We start from the raw sequence: 9104 nt of genomic DNA on the forward strand, positions 1-9104 counted from the left end.
TCATTATTTGCTACAGACAATGAAGACATTTTTAATAAATGAGGCCCATATTGTTCTTAATATTTATTTTAAGACTTTTACTTCTCATTATGGTATCAACTCCACTTCCCGTGTCTGGAAGAAGAAGAAGGATGAGTACAACCCGAAGAACACTGTCCCAAATGTAAAATATTACGCTTTTAGAAAAAAGATTACTTATGTACAGTACAGACCAAAAGTTTGGACACACCTTCTCATTTAAATATTTTTCTGTATTTTCTTGACTATGAAAATTGTACATTCACACTGAAGGCATCAAAACTATGAATTAACACATGTGGAATTATATACTTAACAAAAAAGTGTGAAACAACTGAAAATATGTCTTATATTCTAGGTTCTTCAAAGTAGCCACTTTTGCTTTGATGACTGCTTTGCACACTCTTGGCATTCTCTTGATGAGCTTCAAGAGGTAGTCACCGGAAATGGTCTTCCAACAATCTTGAAGGAGTTCCCAGAGATGCTTAGCACTTGTTGGCCCTTTTGCCTTCACTCTGCGGTCCAGCTCACCCCAAACCATCTCGATTGGGTTCAGGTCTGGTGACTGTGGAGGCCAGGTCATTTGGTGTAGCACCCCATCACTCTCCTTCTTGGTCAAATAGCCTTTACACAGCCTGGAGGTGTGTTTGGGGTCATTGTCCTGTTGAAAAATAAATGATGGTCCAACTGAACGCAAACCGGATGGAATAGCATGCCGCTGCAAGATGCTGTGGTAGCCATGCTGGTTCAGTATGCCTTCAATTTTGAATAAACCCCCAACAGTGTCACCAGAAAAGCACCCCCACACCATCATACCTCCTCCTCCATGCTTCACGGTGGGAACCAGTCATGTAGAGTCCATCCGTTCACCTTTTCTGCGTCGCACATAGACACGGTGGTTGGAACCAAAGATCTCAAATTTGGACTCATCAGACCAAAGCACAGATTTCCACTGGTCTAATGTCCATTCCTTGTGTTCTTTAGCCCAAACAAGTCTCTTCTGCTTGTTGCCTGTCCTTAGCAGTGGTTTCCTAGCAGCTATTTTACCATGAAGGCCTGCTGCACAAAGTCTCCTCTTAACAGTTATTGAAAAGATGTGTCTGCTGCTGGAACTCTGTGTGGCATTGACCTGGTCTCTAATCTTAGCTGATGTTAACCTGCGATTTCTGAGGCTGGTGACTCGGATAAACTTATCCTCAGAAGCAGAGGTGACTCTTGGTCTTCCTTTCCTGGGGCGGTCCTCATGTGAGCCAGTTTCTTTGTAGCGCTTGATGGTTTTTGCAACTGCACTTGAGGACACTTTCAAAGTTTTCCCAATTTTTCGGACTGACTGACCTTTATTTCTTAAAGTAATGATGGCCACTCGTTTTTCTTTACTTAGCTGCTTTTTTCTTGCCATAATACAAACAGTCTATTCAGTATGACTATTAGCTGTGTATCCACCAGACTTCTGCACAACACAACTGATGGTCCCAACCCCTTTTATAAGGCAAGAAATCCCACTTATTAAACCTGACAGGGCACACCTGTGACGTGAAAACCATTTCCGGTGACTACCTCTTGAAGCTCATCAAGAGAATGCCAAGAGTGTGCAAAGCAGTCATCAAAGCAAAAGGTGGCTACTTTGAAGAACCTAGAATATAAGACATATTTTCAGTTGTTTCACACTTTTTTGTTAAGTATATAATTCCACATGTGTTAATTCATAGTTTTGATGCCTTCAGTGTGAATGCACAATTTTCATAGTCATGAAAATACAGAAAAATCTTTAAATGAGAAGGTGTGTCCAAACTTTTGGTCTGTACTGCACCTCGTCAGCAACTTGTAGCCCAAGTATTCGCATGCCTGAAGATATATTCCTTGGAAATTATATCTCCAAGATAAATTGGTTCAAAACCATGGCCCTTGCTAGCGAAAGGAGCTGCGAGCTACATCTATGAAGCGATGGCCTGACATCCTTAAAAAGATGACAGACCTCTGTGCATGCAATCTATGCCCTGCGGCAGCCAGTCATCAGAGAAACACTTAAGGTCTTATCCCGAGAAGAGCTGAAAAAAATATAAAATTTGTGGATAGTGAATCAATTTATTCTGCCTGTTTCTATTAGATGATAAAGCCTGGCAGCGTCATTTGTGATGTCCTGTAATTATTAATTTGTCATTTATAGGGTAATATATACATAATCTCAGCAAAGCAAATGAAATGTATTTAAAGTCATAGTCATAGACAATTACTATCTTTAGCTGTAAAATCCCATTTTGCTGCAATTAGTAGTCTTATATATATGAGTATGTAAATGTGGTGACAACATACTGGCGAAGATTTACCATGGGCCTACTCAGTAGGAACCTCAGATGGTCTGGTACCCACAGCTCAAGACTACTATGAATCTGGATGAGTTTGATCATTAAAGGGAACCTGTCATCAGATTCATGCTACTCAAACTACAGGCAGCATGAATCAGACATTTCAGTATTGCAATACACTACAGCGTTTCAGAGTAAAAGCCAACCGGGGACTATGCATCTCAGTGACTAATGTGAGGCAGATTCCTCACCAGCTAACCTTGTCCTACTCCAGTTGAATGACAGGTCACTCCCTGGGTGTGTAAGAGAATACACCAGCACTTTGTAAGTGCCAAGATATATGCAAACACTGAACACATGAGATCTAAACTGCATTGTTGCTAAATAGAGTGTACTTACAAAAATGAAGGTTTTTAGCACATAAATTGACCAATTCATGTAAGCCCATCAACCACGGCAATGTGACCCTTCTCTGATGGGTACCTAATAGAGATGAGCGGTGTTCGACTAGAACTGTTCGCCAATCTCAAATTCAAGCTGTTTTGGGCGGTGTTCGAGTTGTTCGACGAACCCGAACGATTTGCAAAAAATTAGGCTGTTCGAGGTTATGTTCGATAACTGTTCGTGCACCAAAAGCGTGTCCTGCATGTCTGGTGCTATTTAGAGCACCAATCATGCAGGGATTGTCTGCCACTCACTGTAATGCCACAGCCATGGTGGTTGTGGCATTACAGTGATTGCCCAAATTGATGGGAACAGTGCCAACAGTGAAACATGAAAAGCCGGCAATTCAGCAGCGGCATACTCCGGTACCCGACAATTTAGAACCGAAAGAATAGAGCTTCACACATAGATTAGATAGATATAAACATGTCAGCCACATATATACGAAGTACAGTGAAAGTGCTGCTTACTGTACTTGTCATTTAGCGTAAAGGATTTATCAAAAAAAATAATAGTGTTTTCATGCACCGTCTCTTTAAAAAAGCCGGCCGGCAATTCAGCATCTGTACCCGACAATTTAGAATAGAAGGAATAGAGAATCACACATAGATTAGATAGATAGAAACATGTCAGTCACATATATATGAAGTACAGTGACAGTGTTGCTTACTGTACTTGTCATTTAGTATTAAAATAAAGGATTTATTATTAAAAAAATTGGCGTGGGGTTCCCCTTAATTTTAGGCTCTAGCGGAGGTTAAGCAGATGGCTGGGGCAGATGTTTGAAGCCTGGGAAGGGGGTAATACCCACGGAGCTTCCCAGGCTACTAATATCAGCCCCCAGCTGAATACATAGCCTTTACTAGCTATTAAAATGGGGGACCCCCCCAAAAAAATGACGTGGGGTCCCCCCTAATTTAATAGCTAGCAAAGGCTAGGCAGACAGCTGGGGGCTGATATTAATAGCCCAGGAAGGGAGCCATGAATATTGGCCCCCTCCCAGGCTAGAAACACCAGCCGTCAGCCGCCCCAGAAATGGCGCATTCATAGGATGCGCCAATTCTGGCACTTAGCCTCACTCTTCCACGCTGCCCTGGTGCGGTGGCAGGGGGTAATAGGGCTGGGGTTGATGTCAGCTTATAATGCCAGCTGACATCAAGCCCAGGTTAGTAATGGAGAGGCGTCTATAAGACACCCCCATTACTAACCCCATAGTCAAAGTTAAAAAAAACACAAACACCCAGAATAAAGTCCTTTAACACTAGAACTACTGATGGAGTCATTTTGACTCCTTTTGTTTTTTATTTCTCTTCTGTGACTACATTTTTCAGAATTCTGGCTTGAAATTCGGTGACTTTTCCTCAAATATGATGTGAAAAAATATTTTGTGAGAATAAATAATTTTGGTGAAAAATTTGCGTGTTTTTTTCAAAATTTACCAAGAACTACTGAAGGGAGTCATTTTGACTCCCTACTATATTTTGAGGTCCTTTTGTCACTAAATGTTGCTATAAAGTTTTGTGCATAATTTTTTCACTCTGTCTTATTTACCCTGATGTTCATATAGATGTAGTTCAATTTACATGTCAACTTTTCACATTTTCCTTGTGTTTTACCTGCTTGTATTACTGTGTAATGCTGAACAAAATAGCTTGTTTACTCTAGGCTCTTATCTTATGCTAATGAAGGGTGGTGTTTTTCTAAGGTCCTAGCAGGAGACAGTATTCTGGATAGTAACTTTACTTTCAGTTCAGCTGAAGAGACAAAGAGAACAGACGCAGACATACGAGCTCTGAAGACTCATACAGGTATGAATTGTTATGAAATAGTTTAGCTGTCTGTCAACTGATTCAGCCCACCTACTTTTGAAGGTGGCAGAACAGTTATTATTTCTTTTAGTTTTCATTTCATTTCTATTTTTCAGCAGGGAACTATATAGAATTATGGAATTTGTGAGGAATATGGAGAGAAGACGTTTGATAAAGCCTCAGGATATTCTGGCTACTTTGCAATCCATACCGGACGATGAATCGGAATCCGAATTGCAGGAACATGTATTTGATTCTGACAGTGATGAAGATTTCATTCCTCAGAACATATCAAGTGAATCTGAAGACTCAGAAGAAACAAATCCAGAAGGTAAGTAGTTATGTGTATTTATTTGTTCTTCCACACACTGAGTTAGGGCCTGTGCACACTAGCAGAATTCTGGCTGAATAGCCATCTGGATATTCTTGCCGCAATACAGGCCGTACCTGCCCGCTCATGCCTGAAGCTCCGCTCCGAACCCCGGGCTGGAGCCGCTGTCAGGGACAGAGCAGCGCTTGCTTACGCGCGAGCACGGCTCCGTCCCAAACAGCGGCTCCAGCCCGGGGTTCGGAGCGGAGCTTCAGGTATGAAACTCCGCTCTGTACCTGAGCGGGAAGGTACGGGCCGGATTGTGGTGAGAATATCCGGTCGGATATTCCACCGCTAATCCAGCCAGTGTGCACGGACCCTTACAAAACAAAAATTCTAAATATTCATCAACTTTTTTACAGATATTCCAAGCACATCAACTGGGGATCGGGCTCATGCAGTTATGTTGCCTCGTGACCATCCTCCTGGTCGTGGACAGAAAAAATCAGCAAAACGTCCCAGAAATGAAAGAACAACAGATAACGATGGCGGCGAAGGTAATGCAACAACAAACACCAGAGAAGGCGAATCTGAAGGAATACTAGTTTCAGCGGATGGTATTCAATGGAAACCTGTTGAAATTGGAGAACACTTGCCTGGTAGGCGTGACAGCCAAAATATTCTTCGAGAAGCACCTGGCCCTACAGGATACGCCAGAAGAAATATCATTATCGATAGTCCTTTGAGCGCATGGCGTTTATTTTTTGATTCATATATATTGACACATATAAAGAACTGTATGCTTGCAGAAGCATGCAGGAACAATAATTTACAGTTTACTCTATCTGATGAGGAGCTAGATGCATTCATTGCGATATTCTATGCTCGTGGAATATCTGGCACGAACCGTCACTCGATTAGCAGTATTTGGTGTAATGACTGGGGAATACCGTTTTGCAAAGCGACAATGTCTAGGGACCGCTTTGTTGAAATTATGAGGTTTCTCAGATTTGATGAGAAATCTACTCGATCGGAGAGACTGCAAACAGACAAGTTTGCTCTATTTTCTACTGTGTGGGACAGGTTTATTGAAAATTGTATTGCGTGTTACAAACCTGGCCCATACATAACGGTGGATGAGCAACTTTTCCCAAGCAAAACTAGGTGTCCATTCACGCAGTACATGCCTTCCAAACCAGATAAATATGGCCACAAATATTGGCTAGCTGTTGATAAGAGGAGCAAATATCTGGCAAATGGCTTCCCTTATCTAGGCAAAGATGACACACGCCGTGCTGAGGACCGTTTAGCTGACCATGTGGTAATGAAGTTATTGGACCCGTTTTTGAAAAAAGGTCGCAATGTTACAACCGATAATTATTTTACTTCAGTAAAATTAGCTAAACAGCTAAAAAGCAAAGGAACAACCATCGTGGGAACACTGAACAAGATAAGGCGAGAAGTGCCTAAAGAAATAAAATCCATGAAAGAGGAATTGTACAACACTAATGTGTTTAGAAATGAAGACAATTTTACACTTACAGTATATCAAGGAAAGCCCAACAAAAATGTTGTCATTTTGAGTTCCGTCCATCCAGATGTTGTTGTTGCGTCTGATTCCGCTAAAAAAACTCCAGAAACGGTAAAGTTTTACAATGAAACAAAATATGGAGTAGATGTAGTGGATCAGATGGCACGAAAATATACCACACGAACATGCACAAGGAGATGGCCTGTTCATGCATTTGAAAATGCCTTAGACTTTGCGGGTATAAATGCATGGATAATATTCAAGGAGATTACCCACCAAAAAATGTCACGCAAGGCATTTTTGCAAACGCTTGTGAGAGAGTTGAGTGGTCCTTATGTCACAGATAGGGAAAAGGGTTCCACGTCCCAAGTTTCTACATGCTCAGAAGTGATGGTTCAAACAAAATTTTGCCAGATCAAAGAAAAGTGCAAGAAAAATAGATCAGTCGGAAATTGTAAGACTTGTGGTAAGTCTTTGTGTGGGCAATGTACTGCCATAAATCAAAGGCAATGCCTAAAATGCGAAACACCAAATGTTTAGAAGGTGAATTCTGCGCCATATTTTCATTTTTATGCTCCTCCACCTACATTTTCTCTGCTTTTTGTTCTTCAGTTGTTGTTTATATGTGTGCACTTGAATAAAAAAAAATGTTTGAAAAACGTCTATTATAATTATTGTTATTTTCTGTAGAAAAATAAGAAAAGCAGAAAAAAAACAATCAAAAGCATTACTGTTGGATCTCACAATAATAATACATTACAAAAAATATAATTATTAATAAATAACCACAAATGAAACTCTAAAAATAAACGAAAACAAGCAAGGAGTCAAAATGACTCCTTTCAGTAGTTCTAGGCGGGGTCACGAGTCCAGTAGTTCTAGTGTTAATTGAAATAAAGACACAATTCTTTATTGTTCTAAATTAAACCATACTTACCATCACGCCCATTCCAGCTGAAGCCAACGATCTCCTGTAATAAAAATAAAATAATAAAGCAACCTCATCCTTACCTTTCCATGGTTCCCACGACAGCATCAGCTCTGCTACATCGAGATGACAGGCTGGACCGCAGCAGAACGCCGCCATCCAGCCTGTCATCCCGCAGACACTGAGAAGAGCAGGCTTGCTTGCGCTCCACATTGTCTCTCTGTGACGGCATAAAGATGAGCCGAGGTCATGTCCAATGAATTCGGCTCACCTCATGCACGTCACTGACAGCGTGGGAGAATTCTCACGCTGAAGCGCTGAGTGCAGGAGAAGTTTCCCATGCTGTCAGTGAGGTGCATGAGGTGAGCTGAGTTCATTGGACATGAGCTCACCTCATGCACGTCACTGACAGCGTGGGAGACTTCTCCTGCACTCAGCACTTCAGCGTGAGAATTTTCCCACGCTGTCAGTGACGTGCATGAGGTGAGCCGAGTTCATTGGACATGACCTCGGCTCATCTTTATGCCGTCACAGCGAGACACTGAGGAGCGCAAGCATGACTGCACTTCTCAGTGTCGGCGGCATGACAGGCTGGATGGCAGCGTTCTGCTGCGGTCCAGCCTGTCATCTCGATGTAGCAGAGCTGAAGCTGTCGTGGGAACCATGGAAAGGTAAGGATGAGGTTGGTTTATTATTTTTCTTTTATTGCAGGAGCTCGTTGGCTTCAGCTGGAATGGGCGTGATGGTAAGTATGGTTTAATTTAGAACAATAAAGAATTGTGTGTTTATTTCAATTAAAGGACTTTATTCTGGGTGTTGTGTTTTTTTTAAATACTTTACTAGAAATTCATGGCGGTCATGTCTAATACTGGCGTGACCCCATGAATTTTGGGCTTGGGGCCAGCTGATAATACCAAGCTGGCCCTAACCCCTTTATTACCCAGTGAGCCACCGCACCAGGGCCCTGGATGAGTTGGGTACAGCGCCAGAAGATGGCGCTTCTATGAACGCGCCATTTTCCGGGGTGGCTGCGGACTGCAATTTGCAGCGGGGGGGGCCCAAAAAGCTTGGGCCTCCCTGCGCTGCAGATTCCAGCCCCCAGCTGCCTAGTTGTACCTGGCTGGACACAAAAATAGGGCGAAGCCCCACGTATTTTTTTTTTAATTATTTCATGAAATTCATGAAATAATTAAGAAAAAAAGGCCTTCCCTATATTGTTGTGTCCGGCCAGGTACAAATAGGCAGCTGGTGGTTGGGGGCAGCCCATTCCTGCCTGCTGTACCTGGCTGGACACAAATATAGTGCGAAGCCCCACTTCAATTTTTTTTAATTATTTCAGGAAATTCATGAAATAATTAAAAAAAAATTGACGTGGGGCTTCGCACTATATTTGTGTCCAGCCAGGTACAACTAGGCAGCTGGGGGCTGGAATCTGCAGCGCAGGGAGGCCCAAGCTTTCTGGGCCCCCCCCCGCTGCAAATTGCAGTCCGCAGCCACCCCGGAAAATGGCGCGTTCATAGAAGCGCCATCTTCTGGCGCTGTACCCAACTCATCCAGGGCCCTGATGCGGTGGCTCACTGGGTAATAAAGGGGTTAGGGCCAGCTTGGCATTATCAGCTGGCCCTAAGCCCAAAATTCATGGGGTCACGCCAATATTAGACATGACCACCATGAATTTCTAGTAAAGTATTTAAAAAAAACACAACACCCAGAAAAAAGTCCTTTAATTGAAATTAGAACAATAAAGAATTGTGTGTTT

This window comes from Phyllobates terribilis, unplaced genomic scaffold (genome assembly GCF_046119375.1).
Source record: "Phyllobates terribilis strain yellow unplaced genomic scaffold, ASM4611937v1 Scaffold_1__5_contigs__length_1240528914, whole genome shotgun sequence".
NCBI classification, from domain to species: domain Eukaryota; kingdom Metazoa; phylum Chordata; class Amphibia; order Anura; family Dendrobatidae; genus Phyllobates; species Phyllobates terribilis.